The sequence below is a fragment of the Simochromis diagramma genome, unplaced genomic scaffold, assembly GCF_900408965.1.
Source record: "Simochromis diagramma unplaced genomic scaffold, fSimDia1.1 OVJJ01000027.1, whole genome shotgun sequence".
NCBI lineage: Eukaryota > Metazoa > Chordata > Actinopteri > Cichliformes > Cichlidae > Simochromis > Simochromis diagramma.
The window spans coordinates 221,414-233,718 of record NW_024386904.1 but is presented as its reverse complement, the minus strand read 5'-3'; the positions used below and the strand labels follow the sequence as shown (position 1 = coordinate 233,718).

General features: G+C 41.2%; 1 pseudogene; it reads left to right on the top strand.

The window, feature by feature from the left end:
- The first annotated feature begins 465 nt into the window (after positions 1-465).
- LOC120735484 lies at positions 466-2,484 on the top strand (annotated as a pseudogene).
- The last annotated feature ends 9,821 nt before the right edge of the window (positions 2,485-12,305 follow it).

The window sequence follows — 12,305 nt, the reverse complement described above, 5'->3', positions numbered from 1 at the left end:
GTCATATTCCCATATATCATTGTGATGTTGTTTATTCTATTACTCTTGTTCTCTTCTGCTTGTTTTCTTTTTTCTTTCTCAGCAGGTGATCCAGGTGATTGATAGATGCATTCTTTTTTCTTTTTCTGCCCGTTCTGTTGGTTTTTGGTTTTTGCCCTTCTCCCCCGTCCCTCTTCTCAGCTCTTTCTCTTTCCCTCTTTCTTTCTCCCCTTCTTTCCCCCAGTCAAGTCTGTCCCGTATTCAGCAAGTGAAAATAAAATAAACAATAAAAGGTGAATCAAATGGACCATTACGGCAAGGCTGGGATGGTCAATTTGGTAAAGTAAATCCGTTGGGCATCTTTCTTTGCCTTTAGACAATAATTCTGATGAAAAAGAGCCAAACGGGACAGGCCAAAAAAAAAAAAAAGAGTCATTGTAGGTGTGGTTTGGCTCATGCTGCCTGTTGAAGAAGCTGCAGCACAGTCTTTGCTTTTCACTTCTTGCTCCACTTCTGTTGGCTACACAACACTGTTTAGACTGAACATCGACAGAAGCAATTACAACCCAAGCATGGCTGGCAAGTTCGATTCTGGCAGGACAAACGATGATGAGATGAGGATTGTGATGGTGGGGAAGACTGGAACTGGAAAGAGTGCTACTGGAAACACTATTCTGGGCCGTGAGTGCTTTGAATCCAAGTTCAGTCCCATATCTGTGACTGTAGAATCTTTCAAAGGAAAAGCTGCAGTGGATGGACATCGCGTTGCTGTCATTGACACCCCGGGACTGTTTGATACCAGGGTTGATGAAGAGAAACTCAGAAAAATATATGCCAGTGCATCTCCTATGCTTCTCCAGGACCCCATATCTTCTTGGTGGTCATCAGACTGGACAGATTCACTGAAGAGGAAAAACAGACGGTGCAAAGGATTCAAAAAATCTTTGGCCACGCAGCAGACAAATACAGCATGGTTCTCTTTACCCATGGGGACCAACTTGAAGGCACCACTATTGAAGAGTTCTTAGAAGGAAGCTCAGACCTTCAGGAACTCGTGGCCAGATGTAACGGTCAGTACCACGTCTTCAATAATAAACTGAAGGAGCGCTCTCAGGTCACTGAGCTGATCCAGAAGATCAGAGAGATAGTCCAGAAGAACGGAGGAAGCCACTACACCAACGAGATGTTCCAAAAGGCTGAGAGGGCGATTGAAGAGGACAAACAACGCATCCTGAAAGAGAAAGAAGAAGAAATACAGAAAGAAAAAGTGAAAATGGAGAGAGAACTACGGGAAAGATATGAGAAAGAGATGCAGAAATACAAAAGACAACTCCAGGCTGAGAGAGAGAGGGAGAGGAAGGAGAGACAGGAGGAGAGGAAGAAGGAGAGAGAGGAGATGAATGAGGAGAGAAAGAGAGAGATGGAGGAGAGAGAATGGGAGATGAAGAAGTTAAAGATGAAGTGTGAAAGAGAAGTGGAGGAAGAAAGACGCAAGATTCAGGCCAGATATGAAAATGAAGCCAGAGATGAAGCTGAGGAGTATAATCCATTCTTTTTTCTGACAGTACCTGCTGAAACCGCACTTAAGGTTGGCCATGCATTGGTTGGAGGAGTTAAAAAATTTGGAACTGGTTTGGGGAAAATGTTAAAATTTCCCCAAACCAGTTCCAAACCACTGATTCATGCATTAATTGACTGTAAGCTTAGTCTTGATCTCTTCATATAGTAAAGTGTGACTGCCCCTCTGTATCATACTTTTTTTTTTTGAGTTTCCCTGCATATCAAGACTTCCTAGCATGATGTCACAGATAGCAACAAGTTCAAAAGTCATAATATTTTGGGGATTATATGTGAGGTTCCTGTAAAATTTGTCAAACTTCTTTCTGAAGTTTTGAAGCTTTTTCTTTTCATTTACAGCTCGCTGTTTTCACACAGCGGATCCTGTGGACATATTGAATTTCCTTCTTATGTTATCTTAGTGATTTATTAGTTGAAGTAGAGTCTTACTGTGGGCTTTTGGGACATTCAGTATTCAGTCATGGCAATATTATAGTTAGAGATATCTGTATATGTTTAACATTTTTACAAACACATTTATGTTTTATGTGAAATAATTGGTGTATGTGTGGATGTGAGAGCATATTATTATTTTTGGTGACGGACTTTCAGCATGAGCAGGATGTACCCTCTCACTCTGTAACAGTGGTTAAACACATAGGCTCCAATAGATAGGCAGTTAAGAAACTGATCGTGGGAGCTCTTTGTAACTTCTCTTGTTGGCAGTGATGGTTTTTTTTGTTTGTTTGTGAGATTTACTTTTCTTCACTTTCTTGGTGAACGAATCCATCTTTGCTCCAACTTTTAACTTCCCCTTGACTGAGTTGTTTGCGTTGCCTTTTTCCTTCACATGTGTGACTCGCAGCCTGACAATAAACTTAGATTTGTGGACTTTGTGCCATGACCTCTAGAACTGGTCCTTCTTTTTTAACCTAGTTGTCGCCTTTAAAATAAGTTTGTGAGTCACTGTCATAATTCAACTGAGTGTTGTTGTTGCTTTCTCAGTGTTGCTGGTTAACCTTATAATTTTTAAAAATATATATAATTCTGGAAAATACAAAAAAATAAATAAATAAATAAATAAAAAGAATTTATGTAAATGGAGTAATAAAGAAAATTATGGCGGAAAAAAGAGGGTAAAAAGGAAACAGCAGCAACAATACGTTTTGCCAACAGCTCACAGGCACACACAGATCAGCATGATCATTGTTGCTAATCATGTGACTAAGAAGTCAACACGTCTCCAATGAGGAAGGCCTATTATGTCTAATGTCATGTGTTTCATGTAGTTTTGGATTGCTTGTATCACTGCATGGCTATCTATTACCTACTCTATACAGTAAATTAGCAAAAATCTGCTGACATTAATTTGAAAATGAACACCTGCTCAACACAATTAGTAACTATTACGATGATACCACACAATGTGTGTAACTCTGTTGTTTTACAGTACTGTGAAAAAAATATTTGTTGCCTTCCTGGTTTGTAGTAAGGACTGATACAGTCTGACCATGTCTTACTGAATTGTGTCTCCAGCTACAATAGATATCACCAGCGCCCTCTGCAGTTTGTGTGTCGAAGTGAAAAAGCTTACAGCACCTGGTATTTCCAGGAGGTTTCCCATCCAAGTATTAACCGGCCCCAATGCTGAACGTTGAAGTACTGATTCAAGTTCTTTACTCGAGCAAAAGTGAATAATTACAGGCTCTGAAATGTCCTCAAAGTACGAAAGTTAAAAGTAGACAGTTCTACTATCTATTTTTATGCACATGTAACTAGACCTTCTATATTAATCTACTACAAAATTACACTCAACAAAAATATAAACGCAACACCTTTGTTACTGCTCCCATTCCCCATGGGATGGACGTAGAGACCTAAAATTCATTCCAGATACACAATATAACCATCCCTCCCAAACAGTGGTCACAAATCAGTCCAAATGTGTGGTAGTGGGCACATCTGCTATATTGAGATAATCCATCCCACCTCACAGGTGTGCCACATCAGGATGCTGATCTGACATCATGAGTAGTGCACAGGTGTACCTCAGACTGCCCACAACAAAAGGCCACCCTGGAATGTGCAGTTTTTTGCGCTATTGGGGGTCTGGGGACCCAGAACCGGTCAGTATCTGGTGTGACCACCATTTGCCTCATGCAGTGCAACACATCGTCGCATGGAGTCTATCAGATTGTCAATTGTGGCCTGTGGAATGTTGGTCCACTCCACTTCAATGGCTGTGCGAGGTTGTTGGATATTCGTGGGAACTGGTACACGCTGTCGTATACGCCGGTCAAGCACATCCCGAACATGCTCAATGGGTGACATGTCCGGTGAGTATGCTGGCCATGCAAGAACTGGGACATTCTCAGCTGCCATCTGCCCTGAACAATGTGAACCATGATTCATCCGTGAAGCGCACACCTCTCCAACGTGCCAGACGCCATCGAATGTGAGCATTTGCCCACACAAGTCTGTTACGGCGACGAGCTGGAGTCAGGTCAAGACCCCGATGAGGACGACGGGCATGCAGTTGAGCGTCCCTGAGACGGTTTCTGACAGTTTGTGCAGAAATTGTTTGGTTGTGCAAACCAATTGTTCCAGCAGCTGTCTGGGTGGCTGGTCTCAGACGATCTTGGAGGTGAACCTGCTGGATGTGGAGGTCCTGGGCTGGTGTGGTTACACGAGGTCTGCGGTTGTGAGGCCGGTTGGATGTGCTGCCATAATCTCTGAAACGCCTGTGGAGACGGCTTATGGTCGAGAAATGAACATTCAATGCACGGGCGACAGATCTGGTTGACATTCCTGCTGTCAGCATGCCAATTGCACGCTCCCTCATTGCTTGTGGCATCTGTGGCATTTTGCTGTGAGACAAAACTGCACATTCCAGGGTGGCCTTTTGTTGTGGGCAGTCTGAGGTACACCTGTGCACTACTCATGATGTCAGATCAGCATCCTGATGTGGCACACCTGTGAGGTGGGATGGATTATCTCAATATAGCAGATGTGCCCACTACCACACATTTGGACTGATTTGTGACCACTGTTTGGGAGGGATGGTTATATTGTGTATCTGGAATGAATTTTAGGTCTCTACGTCCATCCCATGGGGAATGGGAGCAGTAACAAAGGTGTTGCGTTTATATTTTTGTTGAGTGTAATATCAGTACATGAGAATGCAAATGTTAAATGCTGTTACTCTTTGTGGATTAAACTCAACAAGATGTAACCTGATGTTTCACAGCTATCTTGGCTGAGTTCCATTCCCTACACTAAAGGTATACTGTAAACTGTTTAAAGTTGGTATAATGACTGAGTTCAGTGAATGACTCTAAGCATCATCATTTTAAATGTAAATGAATTAATAATTAGAATAATTAAAATAACGTGTAAGCACTGGCGCATTAGCATTAAACCTTGTGAACTGACTGTGTGTGTACGGCTCATTTCCTATTTAAATAGTATCTCCTACAGTCCACAGATATAACCTCTCTTCTTTCTCTCCTGTCCTGTCTTTTCTTACATCTTTCTGGGTGAAGTTAGCTCTTTTTCTTTTCTCTCTCTTTGACCCCTTTGACATACAGCAGCTGGACCTTTAGCTAGTGTTGTGGATAGGCGTAGCTTTGGGTCACGTGGTGTCGGTAATAGCGATTGCTATATCACCTGTTCACGTCCTGAGGGAATTTTTGTGAACGAGTGGGTGATGGGGGAAGTCGACTTTTGCTGACCGCTCAAGCTTAGAATGTTTTTGATCACTGTTTTCTACGGATTTTAAGGATTTGATAACAAATAAAGGAGTTTTAACCTGGAACTTTGACTTACGTTTTAAACAGCGGGCGCGTCAACATTATCCCCCTATTCAGCTGCTCGGCGACTCAAAGGCTTGGCAGTCGCCAATATTTGTCAGCAAAAAGTGCGACGGCAATGGAGCCTCCCGCAATCAGCGCTGAATAAACGCCGACGCGAGCCCACACACCGCCGCCACTACACCCATAAAAGCGGCTAGTCTGACAGATAAGAAGAAGACGACGGTGGTATGTAAACTGTGTTTTTGTGCTGCGTGTTGTTTGTTTGAACGCAGTTTGGATTCTGACCATACGAAGATGTTTTTGTGACACGCCCACCGCTACGTTTGCTGTTGGATTTGGTGTGTGTGTGTGTGTGTGTGTGTGTGTGTGTGTGTGTGTGTGTGTGTGTGTGTGCGTGCGCGCGTGCGCGCGTGCGCTGTGGCTCTGCAGGCGTTCAACTGAGTTTGAAGGAATCGCTGTTGCCTTTGTTTTGGCTTTTGGCATGCTGCTTATGTTGAATGCTTAAAATGAGTGGATCGCAGGCTGCATCTGTTGTTGGAAAAACTGAAAAGGATAAAAGAATAATTTCCCTCACTGAGAAAGCTCTTGCAAACAAAATTGAAACCATCCAAACAGATCGGAAAAGGCATGTAAACAAAATGAAAAGTGTTATTATGTCTCTTAAAGAGCTAATGAAAGATGATAAAAATCATTCACGAGTCAAAAAACAGTTTGATGAGTTAACACACCTGTTTAAGGATGCCAGTGCATTGCATGAATCTTTACTTTCTCTAATCTCATTTGATGAGAAAGATAAACAAAATACATGGTTCTCAAGCATCGCTAAATACAATAAAGGGTTTATGGAGGATGTTAATGTAACCGGTGTGATTCTGCGTTGTCTGATTTAAAAAAAAAAAAAAAAAAAAAAAGGAAAAAGAAAGAAAGACTTATGACTCTGTTACATTAAGATATGGCTTTCTGAAACTGATAAATGTTCGGGGAGGCCATCATCTGACAAAGCACAGTCACAGGAAACTTCCCTGGGAGGAGAAATGGAGGTGCGAGAGCACACTGGAAAAGATTTTATTCTTTCCAAGAAACTGGACTTCTTATTTCTTCTTATTTCTAACCGAAACCTGGCAGCGCGATGGTGACTTTTCATCCTTCATCGAACTCTGTCCGAGTGGGTACTCATTCATCAGCCAGCCTCGGATGTCGGGTCGAGGAGGAGGTGTCGCTGCGGTGTTTGGAAGCCGGTTTTACTGTCGCGCAGTGTTGGTCGGACATTTTTCATCCTTTGAACTACAGCTGGTTAGAATTGGAAATAAAGATCCATTTTACTGCGCTGTAGTGCATCGTCCACCTGGCCTAAACACTATGTTTTTAAAGGAGTTCAGTGACTTTTATCCTCGACTTTGAAGCTGTTCTGACTGGTTATAGTCGGGGATTTTAATATACACGTTGATGATGACTCTGACCTCTTTGCCAGAGGTTTCCTTAGCCTCATGGATTCTTTTCATTTTACTCAGCATGTGTCTGGTCCCACACACACCAAAGGACACACACTGGACCTTGTTTTTACTTTAGGTTTAAACATTGATTTTATTTGTACTGAGGACATTTTTATTTCGGATCATCGTATTCTTTTTAATCTGTCTTTTCATTTGTCCCTCTCTCCTAGTCGACATGTGGTTAGCTCTCGCATCTTAACTTCCTCTAGTGCTGTTAAATTTTCCAATGCTTTTAATTTAGTTTTATCTCCTTATAAAGATGTTCATTTTTTTTAAACAAATCTTTTTAATAATCATTGTCTTTGTATTTTAGACAATGTTTGTCCTGTCAAAGCTAGACTAGCTCCGGTTTCAAAGTCGTCTCCCTGGATAAATGACAGCATTCGCTTCTTAAAGCATTGCTGCCGTAAGGTTGAGCGTTTATGGAGGAAAACGCGTTTGCATGTCCATCTCCTTCATTTAAAGGACCTTTTAGTCTCTTTTAACACTTCAGTTCGAGATGCGAGGGCGGCCTATTTCTCAGACTTAGGGTTACCTCTGCTCTTAGACACTAAGGTACTATTCAACACCGTTAGTGATATTGTTGCTCCTGCTCCACATGCTGTCCCAATTTCATCAAATGAAGATTGTGAAAAATTTCTTTCTTTCTTCGTTGAAAAAGTCAGTAACGCGAGGAACAATATCTCTCCTTCTGTGTCTCTCTTGTCTGCTCCAACTCAAGCTAGGCCTGTAATTTTAGAAAGATTTTTACCTGTCCTTACCTGAGCTGGTCAACTTAGTTAATTCAATGAAAGCAACCTCCTGCTCTCTTGATATTTTACCTGGATCTTTGTTTAAAAATGTCTTTCAGTCTATTGGTCCCTGTGTGCTCACAATTATTAATACCTCACTGGTTTCTGGTCAGGTCCCTGTTTATTGTAAGAATGCTGTTATTCACCCACTGTTAAAAAACCCTAAGCTTGATGCTTCTCTTCTCAGCAGCTACAGGCCGATTTCAAAATTACCGTTCATTTCTAAGATTTTAGAAAAGGTTGTGGCTAAGCAGCTTATAGCTGTTCTAGATGAATACAGCATTCTGGATAAATTCCAATCTGGCTTTCGTAGAGCTCACTCTACTGAAACTACACTTCTTAGAGTCTCCAACGACATTTTGATGAGATGTGATGCAGGAGAATGCTCCGTTCTGTTGATGTTGGACCTGACCTCCGCCTTTGATACTGTGGACCATCATATTCTGCTAGATAGGCTGAGACACTGGGTGGGTATATCGGGCTGCTTTGGACTGGTTTGAATCCTATTTGCATGAACGATCCTTTTCTGTGGCTACCTCTAAGTACAGTTCCTCTTCTACTTTTCTTGCCTATGGTGTGCCACAAGGTTCAGTTTTGGGGCCTTTATTGTTCTTAATGTATTTACTTCCTCTTCAACAGTTATTGAGCACTTTTAAGGACATTTCGTATCACTGCTATGCAGATGATATTCAGTTATATATCTCCTTTAAGCCCCATGATGTTTCCAAGCTACAGATTTTGCACAAGTGCATAGACTCCATTAGATGTTGGATGGCTGGAAACTTTCTTCAACTAAATGAGGAGAAGACTGAAGTTCTTGTTTGTGCTCCTAAAAATTTTGTGTTATCCTAGTGTTATGGAAAACTTGGGTCCACTTGCTACATTTGCAATACAGTCTATCAGGAGCCTTGGTGTTAGTATTGACTCAGCTCTGACTTTGGATGCCCATGTAAAATCTTTGGTTCGCTCCTGTTTTTATCACTTGAGAAACATTGCTAAGCTGAGTCCCATTGTATCGCGCTCCGAATTAGAAATTGTCATTCATGCATTTGTTTCATCTCGTCTGGACTATTGTAATTCTTTGTTTACTTGTTTATGTAAAGCCTCTTTGGAGCGTCTGCAAGTTGTTCAGAACGCTGCTGCAAAGCTTCTGACCAAGTCCTCCAAGTTTTCCCATGTCACACCCCTGCTGATTCAGCTGCATTGGCTCCCCGTTAAATTCAGAATCCAGTTTAAGGTTTTGACCTTGACTTTCAGGGCTCTGCATAGACAAGCACCAACATATATAAGTGAACTTTTACATCCATACATTCCCAGCAGGTCCCTGAGGTCATGTGACCAGGGCTTGCTTGCTGTCCAACACACGAGGCTGAAAACAAAAGGCAACAAAGCTTTTGTAACTGTGGCCCCCAGATTGTGGAACTCTCTCCCTTTGAGCTTGAGATCTGTTGACTCAGTGGTCACTTTTAAAAAAACAGCTAAAAACCCATCTTTTTAAACTTGCTTTTGGTTGATTTTTATTTTTAGGTTTTAGCTTCTGTGAAGCACTTTGTGATTTTTATCTTGAAAGGTGCTATATAAATAAAGTTTTACTTACTTACGTATTGAGGGCGGTACACAACTTGGTCTCTGTCATAAAAAAAGCTTCAGAAGGTGAATGTTGGAAGATTTAGTGAATAGCTTTAAATAAAAAATTAAGACTTTAAATTTTTTCAACTTTGTGTTGTTAATTTTTTACTCAACAATATTTATCTGAAGTCTTACTTCAGATGAAAGGAGTTCGCAGAGCATAAAGCTAATAACTGAAGCTGAACACTCACATACAAAATAATTCTACAAATTAGGCCATCAGTTATGCCCAAAATGGAAAAACAGAGTCACAGTTCTGTTAGTGTTGGTGTGAAAACATTTGTTTTAGTAAAAGGATTTGGATTTGCAAATACCTGGTGCTGTAAGCGTTTCCACTTCTCTGTACAAACTGCACAAGATGCTGCTACTTCTTCAGAGAAGAGACTTGTGGCAACAATAAAATCACTTAATCATTTTTGCAAAAGATAAAGTGTCCCTTGCTCACTGATTTTGAAAAGTCTCATATGCAGAGCTGTCTGTTACAAAAAATGTTGTCTGAACATATTTGTCTGTCTTCGCAAAGAAAGTAGTTTCAGGAAGCAAATGCATTTCCCTTGTGTGCAGTCATATGTTTGTAACTCTGTTTGCCTGGTATGTGCTGCATATAAGCTGAGAGTACAGGCATCAAAAGTTCACAGGAAATGTGGTTGCTAAGCTGCTGCTACGTGCACTCATGACTAGGGTTGCCAACTCCCTGAAAAATAAATAAGGGACACCTCGTGGCCAGGGCCGGGCAACCCAGTTGTCTTCACCCTTCCCAGTGTGGTAGCTCTTTTTTTTGTGTGTGAAATTATTTTTTAACCATTTGACTTGAATTTGATTTAAGCAGATCCATATTCTTTGTGATATGACCATATGGGAAACAAATGATCATTTAGCCATTTATTTTTGACAACATTAACACAGTAAAACAGGTCTCTTTCTTAAACAGAAGCCTGTCATGCTTAACTTTTGAGAATATAAGTAAATCTTTCTTTAAAAAGAACTCTGTCCTGCTTAACTTAAAATTATATAAATTAATAGAAAACAATAGAATGAAAAATATTCTTGTAACTGTGCACATATAGTGCATTTAGTACAATTGGCTTCAGTTGAGGTATTATTTCAGCTTTTCTAATGCTAATCAGCTGCTCCTGTTTGTAAACACACTTGTTCCCATGATTACGCATCTTAACTCATCATCGTTATTCATCTATGTATTACTTTTATGTATTAGTCATCTATTTGTTGTAATCATCTATCCTTGCAGTTGTTTATTACACAAAATAAATTATATTATCACACTTCTGGCCACATAGCGCTGATATCCACTGCACATGCCCATATTAACCTTAACCAGAGGGTTTAAAAAAACAAACCAGTGTTTACATACCATATCTGCTTCTGCCGTGGCCTGGTGGACAAAAAATTGATTAAGGGTTCCCCGAGCTTTCACGCCCCTCATGTTCTTCATGTGCCCACCATTAGAAGCATGCCTATGGAAAAAGTGCGCCGGCACACAGTGCAGTGCGCTTTATAGGTGTTATCGTGCACTTTTCCAGCCAGGTGTTTTCCTTTTCCCATTCCTCCCTGTACTTTTGCAGCCTTTTTTTTTCTTTTTTCTTTCTTTCTCTGGCCCATTTTGAGCCGATTTTTGAGTCGTGCGACCGTTTTGGCGATCGGCCCGATTTTGGCCTTCATCGTGCGTCGTGCATCGTGTAGTATACGTGGGGTAACGAGAAGCGATTAACACCTCACGACCAGCTCCCGATCATCAATCGCTTGGTCGCGAGGATTTCAAACCTGTTTGAAATCCTCGCGACCGTCGTGAGGGTGTCACCGCAGTTTGTCACACTGCGCACGCGCAAACACAAATGTCAGCGAAAAAGACGGAGCAGCACAGCTGTGCAGCGTGTGATCTGGACACAAGCGATGGAGGCACAACTTGTAGAACTTTGGAAAGCTCATCCGAGCCTTTTCGATGTGGCCTCACAAACTTATCACGACCACAACAACCATGAAAATAGTTGGATCTACACTGCTGCTCAATCACAGCTGCCTGATCAATGTTTTTCATTAGCAATTTAGCAAAGTTGTTGGTGGTGGTGTGTGTCTGTGTGAGTGAAAGACAGAGAGGGAGAGCGAGCGACAGATTTTCTGTTATAACCTTCATTTTATGGAGGCACAGTGTGAGCACTCAGGTCGCATCAGAGCATCGGGCGGTATAGTGTGAGACCTGCATCGTGACCTATGAACTTCTAACCCCTGCGAGTCAACCGTGCAGTTTGAGCAGGAGCTGAATAACGTGACTGAAAAAAAATCGCACAGTGTCTGCCCAGCTTTAGGTGTACTGCTGTCCGAGACTTGCACTGCAGTGTCGGCGTTTGTTTCCCTGCTGGCCATGCTTCTTGTTGTGGTCATCTGTTGTCTTCCGGTATTTTCTCCGTAAGCGACCTTTCATCGACCAATGAGATAAGCGGTAATCTGAATTGTCATACTCGAATTGTCATAAGTGTGCTGTCAGCTCATTGGTCACAAAGCAGGAGAGGGGCTGGGAATTATGTTTTCAAACAAAGCGTTAATTCCATTAAAAGTTATAGACTACTTTTGATTCTCACTGTATTACGGGACAAAGTGCGTCCCTTATTAGCTCAATACGGGACGTGTGCTTTTGTTTCTAAATACGGGACGATTCCGTTTTTTAAGGGACGGTTGGCAACCCTAGTTGTAGTATTCCGCATTATAGCTGCTCACCACTGACTTGAACCTGTTACAAAATTTTAAAAGTAAAATTATTGTAACAATTACAGGGAGTGCAGAATTATTAGGCAAGTTGTATTTTTGAGGAATAATTTTATTATTGAACAACAACCATGTTCTCAATGAACCCAAAAAACTCATTAATATCAAAGCTGAATGTTTTTGGAAGTAGTTTTTAGTTTGTTTTTAGTTTTAGCTATTTTAGGGGGATATCTGTGTGTGCAGGTGACTATTACTGTGCATAATTATTAGGCAACTTAACAAAAAACAAATATATACCCATTTCAATTATTTATTTTTACCAG